The 15,376-nt window shown below is 43.7% G+C and overlaps 1 pseudogene; it reads right to left on the reverse strand.

Annotated features, from left to right (window-relative positions):
* Positions 1-13,963: 13,963 nt before the first annotated feature.
* Positions 13,964-14,675, reverse strand: LOC128779944 (ferritin heavy chain pseudogene; annotated as a pseudogene).
* Positions 14,676-15,376: the final 701 nt, after the last annotated feature.

The raw sequence follows: 15,376 nt of genomic DNA on the forward strand, positions 1-15,376 counted from the left end.
TAACCAGTCAGAAATGACTGAAATGAACAGTACTTTAGAGAGAATCAACATAAGTTTAAATGAAGCAGAGAATCGAATCAGCAATTTGGAAGACCACGTATTAGGAACCATCCAAACAGAACAGCAAAAAGAAAAAAAAATTAAATGAGGATAGGTTAAGGGACCTCTGGGAAAACATCAAGTTTAACAACATTCACATCATAATGGTACCAGAAGGAGAACAGAGACAGCAAGGTAGTTGAAAACCTATTTGAAGAAATAAAGAGAGAAAACTCCCATAACCTGGTGAAACAAATAGACATGTAAATCCAGGAAATGCAAAGAGCCCTGACCAAATGAGCTCAATGAGGGTGACACAGAGACACAGCATTATTAAAATCCCGAATGTTAAAGACAAAGAAACATGCTTAAAAGCAGCAAGAGAAAAGCAGTTAGTTACCTACAAGGGGGCTCCCATAGACCATCAGCTGATTTCTCACCAGAAACTTTGCAGGCCAGAAGGGATCGGCACAACATTTTCAAAATGATGAAAAGGAATAACCTACAACCAAGATTAGGCTATCATTTAGAATCAAAGAAGACATAAAGAGCTTCCTAGACAAGAAAAAGCTAAAGAAGTTAATCACCACCAACCACTACTACAAGAATGTTAAAGGGACTACTTCAAATACAAGAAGAAAAAAATGAAAAAATATGAATAGCAAAATGGCAATAACTACATACCTACCAATAATTACTTTAAATGTAAATGGATTAAATGCTCCAATCAAAAGACATAAGGTGGCTGAATGGATAAGAAACCAAGAGTCATATATATGTGCTACCTACAAGATACCCAATTTACATCAAAATACATACAGACTGAAAGTAAAGGGATACAAAAAGACATTTCATGAAAATGAGGATGAAAAACAAAAACTGCGGTAGCAAAGCTTATGTCATACAAGACAGACTTTTAAAAAAAGGCTATAATGAAAGGTACAAAAAGATATCACATAAGATAAAGGGATCCATCCAACACAAGATACAACCCTTGTAGGCATTTATGCACCCAGTGTAGAAGCATATAAATATACAATAAAAACACTGACAGACATAAAAATGGACATCAAAAGTAGTATAGTAATAACAGGGGATGTCAATACCCTGTTGACATCAGTGAAAATATCATTCAGATAACTAATCAACAAGGGAATACTGGGTTGGCTGAAAAATCTATTCAGTTTTTTCCATAAAATAAAAGACACATTTTCCATTTTCACTAATAACTTTGTTTATTTGGACATTTTCTATATGTTGGCTATATCCTGCTATCGGCTTCTAGTGAGTAGAGGCCAGGGGTCCTAGTAAATATCTTCCAATGCATAAGACAGCCCCATAGGAAAGAATTATATGGCCAAAATGTCAATAGTACCAAGAAATGTCACAAACCACTTTTGACACATTTGATTGGCCATAGCCTTCTCCATGCACTGCAAAACTGGTTTTTTCATGTTTCAGTTGCATTTTTATCTTTCTTGAAGTAATGAAGCATAATATGCCAAAAAAGGTTGCATATCCTCTTCCACCTTCAGTATTAAAATGGCTGCACAAAAATTCACCAATTTTGGTTTTTTCATGCATGCTCTTATGACAACTGTCACAATACAGTCTAACAACATTGTTTCAAATGAATTTAAAGATAACTAAGCACTACTAGAGACACTGTATACATAAAAACTAAATGAGCTTTTTCGCCAACCCAGTAATTGTCTTTAAAGGTACATAGGAGCACATTGACTTCACTGATATCATTAGGACATCACCCCGAAAAGCAGCAGAATGTACATTCTTTTTGAGTGTACATGGAACATTTTACAGGACATAACACGTGTTAGGACACAAAACAAGTCTCAATACATTTCAGAAGATTAAAATCATAACAAGCATCTTATTTGATCACGATGTTATAAAATTAGAAATCAATTACAAGGAGAAAACTAAAAACCACACAAACACATGGAGGCTAAATAACATGCTACTAAACAATGAATGGCTTAATGAAGAGATCAAGGAGGAAATCAATAGATCCCTGGAGATAAATGAGGTGAAAACACAATGACCCCAAATCTATGGAACACAAACAAAGCTGTTCTGGGAGGGAAATCATAGCAACACAGGCCTACCTAAAGATGAATGAAAGATCTCAAACAATCTAAATTTACACCTAAAGGAAATAAGAAGAGAAGGAGAAACAAAGCCCAAAGTGACAGGAAGAAATGAAATAATAAATATCAGAGCAAAAATAAATGAAATAGAGTCTACAACTACAATAGAAATGATCAATGAAATCAAGAGCTGGTTCTTTGAGTAGATACATAAAACTGATAGACCTTTAACCAGATTCATCAAGAAAAAAAGAGAGGATCCTAATAAAATCAGAAGTGAAAGAGGAGGAATGACACCTGACAGCACAGAAATGCAGAGGAATATAAGAAAATACTGTGAACAATTATATGCTGACAAACTGAACAACCTAGAAGAAATAAATTCCTAGAAATATACAAGTTTCAAGACTGAATCAAGCAGAAACAGTAAACCTAAAGTGAACGATAACTCCTAACAAAATCCAGTCAGTTATTAAAAAACTCCCCACAGACAAAAGTCCTGGAGCAGAGGCTTGACAAATGAATTTTACCAAATATTCAAAACATTAACATGTATCCTTCTTGTATAATTCCAAAAAGTTGCATAGGAGGGAAGGCTCCCAAGCTCATTCTATGAGGCTACCATCACCCTGATTCCAAAACCAGATAGACACTACAAAGAAAGAAAATTATAGTCCAATATCACTGATGAAAATATATGCAAAAGTCCTGAAAAAATATGAACAAACAGAATTTAGCACTACATTAAAAAGATCATACACTACGATCAAGTGGTATTTGTTCCTGGAATGTAAGGTTGGTTTAATACCTGCACATCAAGTAACGTGACACCATAGAAACAAAAGAAAGGATTGTATGTTTCTTTAAAAATGGGCAAAGGACCTGAATAGACACTTCTCCAAAGAGGGCATACAGATGGCCAATAGACACATGACAAGATGCTCAATGTCACTAACCGTCAGAGAAATGCAAATTAAAACTACAATGAAATATCACCTCACAATGATCAGAACGGCCATCAAGAATAGATCAACAAACAAGTGCTGGCGAGGATGTGGAGAAAAGGGAACCCTAGCGCGCTGTTGGTGGGAATGCAGACTGGTGCAGCCACTGTGGAAAGCACTATAGAGATAGCTCAAAAAATTGGAAATGGAGCTGCTTTCTGACCCAACAATCCCACTTCTGGGAATTTATATGAAGAAACTAGAAACCTTAATTCGAAAGAACATAAGCACCCCTATGTTCATTGCGGCGTTACAATGGCCAGGCTATGGAAGCAGCCCAAGTGTCCATCAGGAGATGAGTGGATAAAACAACTATGGGACATTTACACAATGGAATACTACTTGGCTGTAAAAAAGGAAGAAAATTTTACACTTTGTGACAGCATGAATGGACCTGGAGAACATTATACTAAGTGAAATGACCCAGTCTGAGAAAGACAAATATGATTTCACTCACATGGGGAATCTAATGAATAAACTGAACTAACAAGCAAAATAGAGGCAGACTCAGTGGTAGAGAGGAGGCTAACAGCTTTGGGGGGGGTAGTTAGGGGGTGGAGGGTTTGAGCAAAAAGGGAAAAGACTCATGGACGCAGAGAAGAGTGTGGTTACTGCAGGGGCGAGGTGTGTAAAAGGGGCATCAATGGTAATGGGAAAATACACTACAAAATCTGAATGGCTTTTAATAAAACTACAAACAAGTGTTTGCAAGGATGCCGATAAAAAGGAACCCTCCTCATGCCTTGTGGGTGGAATTTCAATTGGTGCATGCCACGGAAAACAGTATGAGGTCCTCAAAAAATTAAAAAATAGGACTACTATATGACCCATCAGTCAGTCCCATTTCTAGGTATTTACCCAAAGACATCCAAAACATTAATTCAAAAAGACTTACGCACTCCTATGTTAATTGCAACATTATTTACAAAAGCCAAAGATGTGGCTTTTTAAAGAAGAGGTCCTATACACTGTGGAATATTACTCGGCCATAATAAAGAATGAAATCTTATCATGTGAACAGAATGGATGCACCTAGAGGGTATTACGCTGAGTGAACTATGTCAAACAGAGAAAGACAAATACCATATGATTTCATTTATATGTGGAATGTAAAAAACAAAATGCACGAACAAACAAAACAAAAACAAACTCACAGAGGTCAAACTAATTGTCAGATGGTTGGAGTTTGGGAGGCTGGGTGAAAAAAGTGAAGGAATTAAGAAGCACAAATTGGTAGTTAGAAAATAGTGATGGGGATGTAAAGCACACCGTAGGGAGTATAGTCAACGTTATTGTAATAATTATGCACGGTGTCAGGTGAGTATTAGACTTCCTACATTATATAAATGTCCAACTGCTATGCTGTATACCTGAAACTAATGTAATATTGAATTTCAAGTATAATGAAAAGCATTTCTGTTGTTTACAAAAAGAATAAATTCCTGTTGAATCGAATTTGTCCAAGGAATAGACAAATAAAAGTCATGGTTCATAAGATGGATCAGACTCCGGTACTGTTGTTGTTGAGAAGTTTAATCATTTTGTGATTTCCTAGTATCATATAGAATATTTTGCATATTGAGAAAGTAATAGTGTTGTATTATGTTGATATTTGCCTGGGAATACAGTAGGTATTTTATCAAATTCATTGGAGGTGTCACGAGAATTGATACCTGACAGTAGTTATGGGAACATATTTAAATTACAACATCTGCAAGAGTTCACCTTTAGATATTGCCCCACACCAACTACTGTTTGGGATTAGTGCAGTTTCAATTTATGGAATTGCATCTTGTACTTGAGGTCTGGACAGAAACTTGACGGGTCCTCTATTGAACTCACAGAGAAATGCACTGCAATCGGGTACTCACCCAAAACCGAATAATTATATAGGTGATAATATCGATGATCTCCATTGGAGGAAAAAGATGAAGTGTAAGAGGCTGAACGTGAAATACATTGTTTATTGTGTATTTATTTTTTATGATCTCATTGAATCTTTAATTGAAGCATTTACCCAATTATATTTTCTCATATTCTTCAAACTTATTTTAATTTTTCAATTACAGTTGATATATAATCAAAGATATATTTATTAACAATCCTGGCTTTTATTAATAAAATGCTTTATAGCATATATGCCTTGTTCTTTTTTCCCATAGCTAAGTTTCTGAATCCCTCCAAATGAAGTGCTGAGAAAAAAGAAAATTCAGAGCAGTATGTACAATAATTTAATTTGTGAGGGGGAAAATATAAATATATATAATATTTCTGGAATTTTATTCAAGAAGGTGCTGTGTGAAGCTGAGATATCCGAGGATGTCCTAGTGTACTGCTTAAAACTTTTCTAGTGAATATCTATTATGAAACTTTTTTATTTTAATTTTTAAAACATGTCTGGATTTTGAAGAACTTCTGCATTTTTTCCCCCAAAAATGCAGGCACAAATTGCTTTTGACCCAAAGGTGTGTAACTGACCAAAATTCAGCAATCTAGTCTGGAAAATGAAAGTGAAGAATTCTGCTGTTGGTGAGATTAATACATAGGTAAAGCGGCAGGTGAAAAATGTAAACGACTTAGCCTTTCTCTCTTTGCTTTAAGTACTGAAAAAATATCATTGTTATCATTCCCAGAAAGCCATTCATTTAGAAATGAAAATTAGAATATGATGGGAAAAATACCATGTCAGGAGTTATCCATCAGGGAACACAATGGGTATGTGTGATAGCTACCCACTGTCATGGAGAGGGCCCTGCATTACATTTATTGTCCCCAAATGTATCGTGCTGGAACCTTCACAGCCAACATTCCAGTTTCTCATAATGCCTTCTTCACGAAAATGACTGAGGTGTAGCTACACGCATGTGCTTGTGGAACAAGACATGATATCTTTTAACATTGATTCCAAAGCTACCTTTTTTGCAATACTGTTCTGTGAAATTTGGTAGAAAAAGGATCCCATGATTAGAACATTGTGGAAATGCTGAATATTTTATCCCCGGGTTATAAATTTACAATGTATATTTTTTTACATCAAAGACATAAAATTCCAAAACAATAACTGAAAAGCTAAACCAAAAATCCCGCTAATTTGATTAATACCAATGTGCGTGTGCGTGTGTGTGTATGAATTCATTTTATACTGAACACCTGATAATATTTTGTGGTCCTGGCTGATACTGAACACAGTCTTGGAAAGGCTGGTCTAAAAATTAAAGACCTGCCAGTTAAGATGAAAACACTTTCAGGTGAGAAGGGAGGCCTGTGGTGGCAGCCTTCATTAGTCTCTATTTCCATTCAGTCATTTTTTTTATCCCTTACCCACTTTCATCTTTATGTTTTCTTTACAGAGGAATCTGTAGGAGGGATGAAGAGGAAAACATCATTTACTACTCTGGAATAGGTATTTACTGTAAATAGTTACAGCATAGCCTGACAAAATTGTGGTGATAATAAGAATACATATTAGCGTAGGCTCTTTGTAGCAAGTAACAAATACTAAATTAGAATTGGATACTTGAAACCTAAGGGCAGATATACAACCAGGCTCAGGAAAGGTCTGGAATGCAGCTATATCATATCCAATAATGCAGTCACTCAACTGGTTTTCAATGAAGGGGATCTTCCTAAGCAAACATATTCAGAATCTAGTCTGGAGATTTAAAATGAACTGTAGTGCTGAAAATATACATAAATATATCTGTATATATATATAAATCAAATGAAAGAAAACATACATACATAGCTGTTTTCCAACTGCAATGTGCAAACCAGGCATTGGTGACTACGGGAAGTCACCCCTCTGCCTCTGGGGAAGTCAGCCTAAGGCTCCCCTCCCATTATCACTTTTGCCCAGTGTTAGCTTATCAAGGATACTCTACCCTTACGACTTCCAAGATCCCCATCTTGCTACACACACTTAACTATTAGTTTTTGCATGATTTAATGAACATAAACATTTCAGGTGAAGCCGAAGATGCCTTTATTTTAACCACTGCCCAACACCATTCTTCACTACTTCCTTAGAGGCAACCAGCATGATGATTTTCATACTGTTTTCACTATACTTTTACCATGCACATGCAACCACCTGCACCAGGGCCCTACCTGACCTCACCCTCCCGTACCTATATCGTTTATAAGGGGAAGATTGCTTCTGCCTTTCCCAGGGTCCCACGGAGTACCTCCTCCCTCCATCCAGACTCCCATGGAGTCCTTTCCCCCCTCCATCCATCCAGGGTCCCAAGGAACGACCCTCCCTCCGTCCAGAGTCCAGGAATTACCTGCTCCCACCATCTAGAATCCATGGAATACCTCCTTGCATCCAGGGTCCCACGAGATATTCCCTCCCTCCATCCATGGAGATCCCAAGCTGCACATGATGGGGCATGGGTGAGTGAAGAGACGCCTGCAAACGTACTTTAAAACTTAAAAGGAGACGGTTTTCCACACAGGAACCAATGAAACATCTTTAATTATTTAGCAACCAATAACTTTGGGAAGTAATAAAATACTTGAACATAAAAACTTAACTGAACCTTTTGAAGGGCAATAACACAATAGGCATGCTTGGCGCGGTCGGTGACCAGCGCAAGTCACCCCGTGGCTATGGGGAAGGTAGTCCCGGCTCAGTTCTCCTTGTCCCCCAGAGTGAGCTTGTCAGAGAGGGCCTGTGCCAGGCTGTCTTCCGGGGCCGCCAGCTTGCGCAGGTTGGTGATATGGTCCCCCAACTCTTGGATGAACATCACTTGTTTATGCAGGTAGTCACACTCCTGGAAGTTACAGACGCGGGGGTCATTCTTCTCAGTGACCAGCTGGTGCAGATTCAGCAGGCTCTGGTGCACTGTCTTGGCCAGGTGCAAGGCGCTCTCCAAGACACTCAGGCTGCTCCCCCAGTTCTCTCCCTCAGGTCTGGAGATGTTGCGCAGACGGGGGTTGCCTCCACCCGGGCCCTGCAGCCCCAACAGATACTCCGCGTGCTCCCTCTCCGTGTTGGACTGCCGAAGGAAGAACAGGCTGAAGTGCTTCAAGGCCACGTCTTCCCGTTCAAAGTAGGAGGCCATGGACATGTACCTGTAGGAGGCGTGCAGCTCCAAAGTGACCTGGTTGTTGATGGCGGCCTCACACTCCGGGAGGTAATTCTCACGCACTTGCCAAGGCGTGAATGGTGTTGCCATGTCTGGTAGCGCGGGTGGGCAGTCAGGACGTGAAAGCCGATGTCCTGGAAGAGGGAGCTGGAGTTTGTGGGGCAGGCTTGCAGAGTCCCCGGGTGAGTCAGTGGCGCTGCAGAAGCTGCTCAAGTAAGTGTTCGCCAGCACGCAGGTGACGTTTGGTTCTGAGATGGAACCGGAAAATGGAAGGTGGGACCTGAAGACAGAAAAAGTGACCAATCCTCGCGAGCGTTCCAGAGAGGGCTGCAGGAGGATCCCTTGAGGAGGAGGGGCAAAGGGGGTGTTAGGGGGGTGCAAGTGGGCCGTGCACCAGTGACCTGTACCGCGTTCCATCACAGCCTGGGTGAGGCGGGGAGAGTCTGTTCTCACCTCTGGATATTTAATGTTTTTAATTTTGTAATAAAATGTCTCTTTTGCGTGAACTTTATCTGTCCTATCATTCCTTTTGTACTAGACATTTTTACTTTATAAATCCATTTTCTTCCCTTACATTTCTCAGAATATGAATTTCAATTTGTGGTAAAATTCTCTTCTGTTTCTTTTGTTATATCTGGGTTCTCCCTGCCCGGGAGTAGTTCTGTGTATTCATGGTCTGTTTTTCTTTTATCTTCCTCCTACGTTTGGCAAACCTGTGTTCCTTCATAGTTAGGAACAAAGGACTTCTTTGATCAACAGACGTAATAAGCACGGATGTGATCTGGAGTTGTGATGTCCATTGCACTGTAGGGCTTCTGCAGGAGTGGAAGGCTGGAGTGTGCTGAGTTACTCAGTGGGGTTCCTTTGTGGCTACGTGGCATGGCTTATAGGTAGGAAAGGGGCACTCCTTGTGGCCAAAATAAATATGACATTTCTGACATTGGGGGACTAATGGTTTTTACTTCTAGGTAGATGTGTCCTATTGTTTCCCTTCTTTGCAGGTCTGCAATTGTGTGAAGCTCATTTACTGTCTTTGGGGTGTAGTTTGGGGAAAGAAAGGGGTCAGATGCCACAGTTGCGCAAAATTCACCTGGGAAGCCATCCAGTCCAGGGCTTTTGTTCGTTGGGAGGTTTTTTTTGTTTTTGGGTTTTTTTCTTTAATGACTGCTTTGATGTCCTCAGTTGTAAGGCATGTGCTCAGCTTTGCAATTTCTTCTTGATTCAGCTTCGGAAGATTGTATGTTTCCCAAAATTTATTCCTTTCTTCCAGATCGTCTAATTTGGTGGAATATACTGGTTTGTAATAGTTTCTCTTGCTACGTTCACACCTTAAACCCAGATATTATGGTATCAGTCTCATCCTACCAGTGGGTGGATGAACAGTGCCCACTGGGGGTAAATAACACCCACTGTGCATGAATGAGTCAGCACAGCAGGACGGACACCGCTGTGTTTACAAAGGCCTCAAGGTGAGGTTGGGCCTCGGGCCTGGGATCTGGGAACTTTGATTTGGGGAGTGTTCCCACCTTTCCTAATTGATAAGCATGTCAGTGTGCCTAGAGTGGGTAGACAATATAGTTTATGCTGAACACATGTTTTGTTTCTGTGGGTATGAAGTGTTGCTACTTGCTAAGCCACGGGTGCCAAACACCCAGCCTCCGATACAAACCTGGAGCGCTGGGTCTATGAAGAGCTTCTGGGCCTCAGAGTTATGTCCCTGATGGTTCCACTTGGACATCCAATGTGCATCTCAGGTTTTACATAATATGGCAATACCACCTTTCTACCCCACATATGCCCTGGCCAAAGCTCTGTAAATTAATAAACTGCGCTACCTTTAACCCAGGTATCCAATTCTAATCTGCAGAACCTAGGTTTTTATCCTCATGTCTAACTCTTCACCTCTGGTCTGTAAGCAGAACTTATCAGCTCATCCAATCTGTGTGGAATTTGCCCACATCTCTTCATTCTCTCAGTCACCTCAATAGTTCAAGCCCCATTGCCTTTCACCTGGACCAGCTACAAGATCTCTTAAGTTGACTCCAGCTTCAGAACTTCCCCGCCCTCTAGATTCCATAAAGCAGTGTGTCACTGATTATGTGCAGGGTAATTTACGCTACTTCATGTTCAGCATCAGAAATTTGACCTTCAGCCTTGACCTTGTACTATTCAGTCCAATGAAGATAATTTGGGGTTTGGGGTACCATGTTGTGCTAATGGAAGAAAGAGGACAACCAAAGCAAGAAACTATATTTGGATGTTTTGTAAGAATAATATGCATGTCCACCATGGGGACCTTGGGAAGTCATTCCCATGTCTCTGTGGAAGCGAGCCTAAGGCTCAGCTATCATGGCAGATGCTCAGGGTAAGCTTGTGAACGTGGTACTCTACAAGGAACTGTTACGGGTGGCGTCGGGAATGTAGCCCAGCCCCTGACTCAGACAATGCAGTGAGGAATGAGTGGGCACACAGGAGGCCCATGCACAGATAGGTCCTTCTGTGGGGAATCAGGCCTGTGTTGTACCTAGGCTGCTATGAGGCTTCCTTTTGCTAAAACTCCCTCACCCTGAATTGAGGCACCAAATGTTTACTGCAATCTTTAAAGTCACTTCCTAAAATCTGTGTTAAAACTCCCAAGTATTGTATGTAACCATTTCTACCACTTTCCTCCTAGATCTGCAACTTCCTTCTCTTTGAAGTAGTTAGCCACACTCTTACCTTTGTTTTCTCAAAAGGCAATCACCTACAGCGAACTGTGCCTAGTAAATGAGGACCTTCCTCCATGTAATGTACCCAGAAAATCAATAAAAGCCTGCCCAGGCAGGGGTCGAGGTCTTGTCTCTCACTTAAAGAGCTGCCATGCCGTCCCTTTTTGTCCACAGGACTTCTGTAGTCCGTGTGAATTTGTTCTGTTTGTTACAGCCACAAGACACGCACCCTGTGGGCCTGGGTCCACATCAGTCCTCTGCCAAGATGACTTCTGGGTTTTGTATCTTGCTACCCAGTTGTTGTCAAGAAACATGAACATTTCATTACTTTTTTTTTTAATTTAAATATATTTATTGATTATGCTATTACAGTTGTCCCATTTCCCCCCCCACTCCACTCCATCCTGCCCACCCCCCTCCCTCCCACATTCCCCCCCCCCCCACCCCATAGTTCATGTCCATGGGTCATACTTATAAGTTCTTTGGCTCAGATAAGGTCAAGTTAAAGAAGCTCATCATCACCAAGCCCTTATTATATGAAATGTTAAAGGGAGTTACCTAAGAAAAAGAAGATCAAAAGTAGGAACAGTAAAAATGACAGCAAACTCACAGTTATTAATGGCCACACATAAAACAAAAACGAGAGCAAACTAGGCAAACAACTAGAACATGAGGGTTGTCAATAAGGGAGTGGGAGGGGGGGAGGGGGGTAAAGGTACAGAGAATAAGTAGCATAGATGATAGGTGGAAAATAGACAGGGGGAGGGTAAAAATAGTGTAGGAAATGTACTTTAATGAACTAAAAACCTTCAGGGAAAGTGTAAGAACCCTCTAACTCTTGCCCAATCTCACTCTCTTCATTGTGGCTCCATTGGCAAGCATACCAATAATTTTAGGGCCAAGCTTTGTATTTTCAACACGAACATGCATCTGTTTTCACCAGGGCCTCAGTCCATCCACCTCACCGCCCACTGCCATATACCACATGGTTTCTAAGGGGAAGATAAATTCTGCATTTTCCAGGATCCTATGAAAAACCCTATCACTCCATCCAGGGGACAGGGAACACCGGCTCTCTCTATTCAGGGTCCGGGGAATACATACTCCCTCCTTCAGGACCCAGAAAACACCGCTGTCTTCCATGTGGGGTCCTGGGAATATCCCAGCCCTCCATCCAGGATTCAAGAAATACTTCCTCCGTGCATTCAAGGCCTAGTGAATGTAAACACCTCTCCATCCAGGTTCTATGTAATATGCCCTCCCTCCATCCAGGGTCCCTCAAAATAGCCCCACACTTTTCTAGACTTCAGTGAATACCCAGGCTGTCCACCCAGAGTCCTGGGTATAGGCCCTCCCTGATCCAGTGTCCAAGGAATACCTCCTCCCTCCATTCAGGGCCTAGAGAAAATCCCCACCTTCCTTCCGGGGTGCAGGGATTAACCCCTCCTTCCACCTGGCTCCCAGGGTACACCCAACCCTCCTCCTGGGTTCAGCCAATATACCCTCACTCCATCCACAGTCCAGGAATTTTCATTTCCTGCATATGGGTTTCAGTTAATACCCCCACCCTCCTCCAGGGTCCAGGAAATAACCCCTACCTCCATCCAGGGTCCAGGGAAAACTCCTCCTTCCTTTCATGTCCCAGGGAATACCACCTCCCTCCATCAAAGTTCTCGGAAGATGCCATCCCTTCATCCATGGCCAAGGAAAACCCCTCTCTCCGTGTAGGGTCTAGGGAATATCATCTCTCTCCATTCAGGACCCAGGGAATACTGTCTCCCTCCATCCTAGGACCCACACAATGCCCTTCCCTCATACAGGGTTCACGGAATTCCACTACCCTCCATCCAGCGTCCAGGACATACCTCACCCATGCACCTGACTACCCCAGACCATCCAGCTGACCACCCCCTGCCATATACCACATGGTTTCCAAGGAGAAGATAAATTCTGCATTTTCCAGGGTACCGAGGTAAACCCTCCCACTCCATGCAGGTTGCAGGGAACACCTGCTCTGTTCATCCAGGCTTCTAGGGAATATAATCTCCTTTCATCCAGAATGACATATTATGACCTCCCTCCATCCAGGGTCCCTCAAAATAGCCCCGCGTTCCTCCAGGGTTCAATGAACACCCAGGGCCTCTACCCAGGGTCCAGTGAATACCCCCATCCTCCATCCAGTGTCCCACAGAATAGCACCAGCCTCTTCCAGGATTCAGGGAATACCCTCTCCCTCCACCCAGGGTCCAGGTAATATTTCTTCAATCCTGAGTCCCACGGAATGCTCCTCCCTCCATTCAAGGCCCAGGAAGACCCTCACTCCTTCATAAAGGGCCCAGGAAATACTTTCTCCCTCCATCCAGGATCCAGAAAATACCCCCTCCCTCCATCCAGGGTCCAGAGAATACCTCCTCTTGGCATTCAGTGCCCAAGGAATAACTGCTCCCTCCATTCAGGGCCCAGAATATACACCCTCCATCCATCCTGGGTGCAGGGAACACCCCCTTCCTCCATCCAGGGTCCCACAGAAGAGCCCCACCGTCCTCTAGGGTTCAGGGGAATACCCAGACCCTCTATCCAGGGTTTGGGCAATACTACCTACCTTCTTCCAGGGTCCAGGACATACCTGTTCCCTCCATTCAAGGTCTAGGGAATAACCCCTCTCCCAATACAGGATACAGGGAATACTCCCTGCCTCCATCCAGGGTTCCACGGAATACCTCAGCCGTCCATTCAGGGCCCAGGAAACACCACTCCAATCAGTGCAGTGGGGAATACCCTCCCTCCCTCCATCCTGTGTTCCAGGGAATAGCTTTCCCTTCATCCTGGGCCCCACGAAATAGCGGTTCCCTGCATCCAGATGCCAAAGAGCACTTGCTCCCTCAATCCGTGGTCCCAGGGAATATCCCCTCCCATCCATGGAGATCCTGACCTGCAAGTGATGGTTCCTGGTTGGAAAGAGAGGCTCCTACATACCTGTTTTCCTACTTAGAAGATTCGGGTTTTACACACACGAATCGATGAAACACCTTTATGTTTTTAGGAACCAATAACTTTATTGGAAGAAATGCTAAAACTGGAACACAGAAAGTGAACGGTTTGCAAGGCCAACGTGGCAATAGGCACGCTCAGCACGGTGACCAGGGGAACTCACCCCGTGCCTATCGGGAAGGCAGTCCAGGCTCAGTCCTTCTTGCGGTCGCCCAGGGTGAGCTTGTCCAACAGGTACTCTGCCAGGCCGGATTCCGGAGCGCCCATCTGGCGCAGCTGGGTGACGTGGTCCCCCAACTCTTTGATGAACATCACCTGTTGCTGCAGGTAGTGACTCTCCAGGAAATGGCACAGGTGGCCGTCCCCCTTCTCGGTGGCCAGCAGGTGCAGGTGCAGCAGGCTCTCGTTCACTTTCTTGGCCAGGTGCAAGGCGCAGTTCATGGCCCTCAGGCCGCTGTCCCATTCATCCCAGGGAGGACTGCTGATGTCCCGCAGGCGGATTCGGCCCCCGCGCAGGTTCTGCAGCCGCATCAGCCTCTCTGCACGCTCCTTCTCCTTGTTGGACCTCTGCAGGAAGAACTGGCTGAAGTGCTTCAGGGCCACGTCTTCACGGTCAAAGTAGAAGGCGATGGACGAGTACACGTAGCAGGCGTGGAAGTGGACGCTGATGTGGTCGTTGACGGCGGCCTCACACTCAGGGTCGTAGTTCTGGCGCACAAACGAGCGCCCGGGCAGCATCTCCGTGTCTTCAGGCACAGTCGCGGGGCACCAAGAGAATGGCGGCACAGAAGCCGGGACTGCTGGATGGTCTGTGGGAGGGAGGGCTGTGGAGGCTGCGGGACCCAGGAATGTCCGGTAGCGGGGCCAACGCAGGCGTGATCACGTGTCAGCCCTCAGGTGCTGCGGTTGGCTCTGAGGAGGGACCGGAAGAAGCGACCCACTCAATAGTGTTGAGGGACGCGGGAGGGAGCATCCGGTACCGGGGCGGGACTTGGGGGTCGGGGTCACGGCTAGGCCATAATGGCGGGGGTGCTGGAGGGGGGCCCAGGGTTGCCAGCGGCAATGACACTTTCCGAGTTCCATGCCAGCCTGGATGTCAGGGCCTCTCAGTGCTGGGCATCTGCCCTGTATGCCACTTTAAAATGTTCTTCTGGAATACAAGTGCCACTGTTTAGAGTTAATCAGCAGCATGATTTCTCTGAGGAACTAATTTGAATATTGCCCTAATGTGATTGTGTCATTAAACATAGCCCTTTTGTGGTGTCACTGGTTACATTTTATATCACAAGCTGTGTTTGAATGACTTCGCAACCACATGACGACAGTTCCGACAGCCCCACTGAGCTCCTCCTAGACCTTGTTCCTCCAGTGATCTCCGCTCTCTCCTCCCATTGGTGGTCAGTTTCACGTTTCGCTGGCGGCAGAGCAGGGCCTCCAGG

Source organism: Desmodus rotundus, chromosome X, assembly GCF_022682495.2.
Source record: "Desmodus rotundus isolate HL8 chromosome X, HLdesRot8A.1, whole genome shotgun sequence".
Lineage (NCBI taxonomy): Eukaryota > Metazoa > Chordata > Mammalia > Chiroptera > Phyllostomidae > Desmodus > Desmodus rotundus.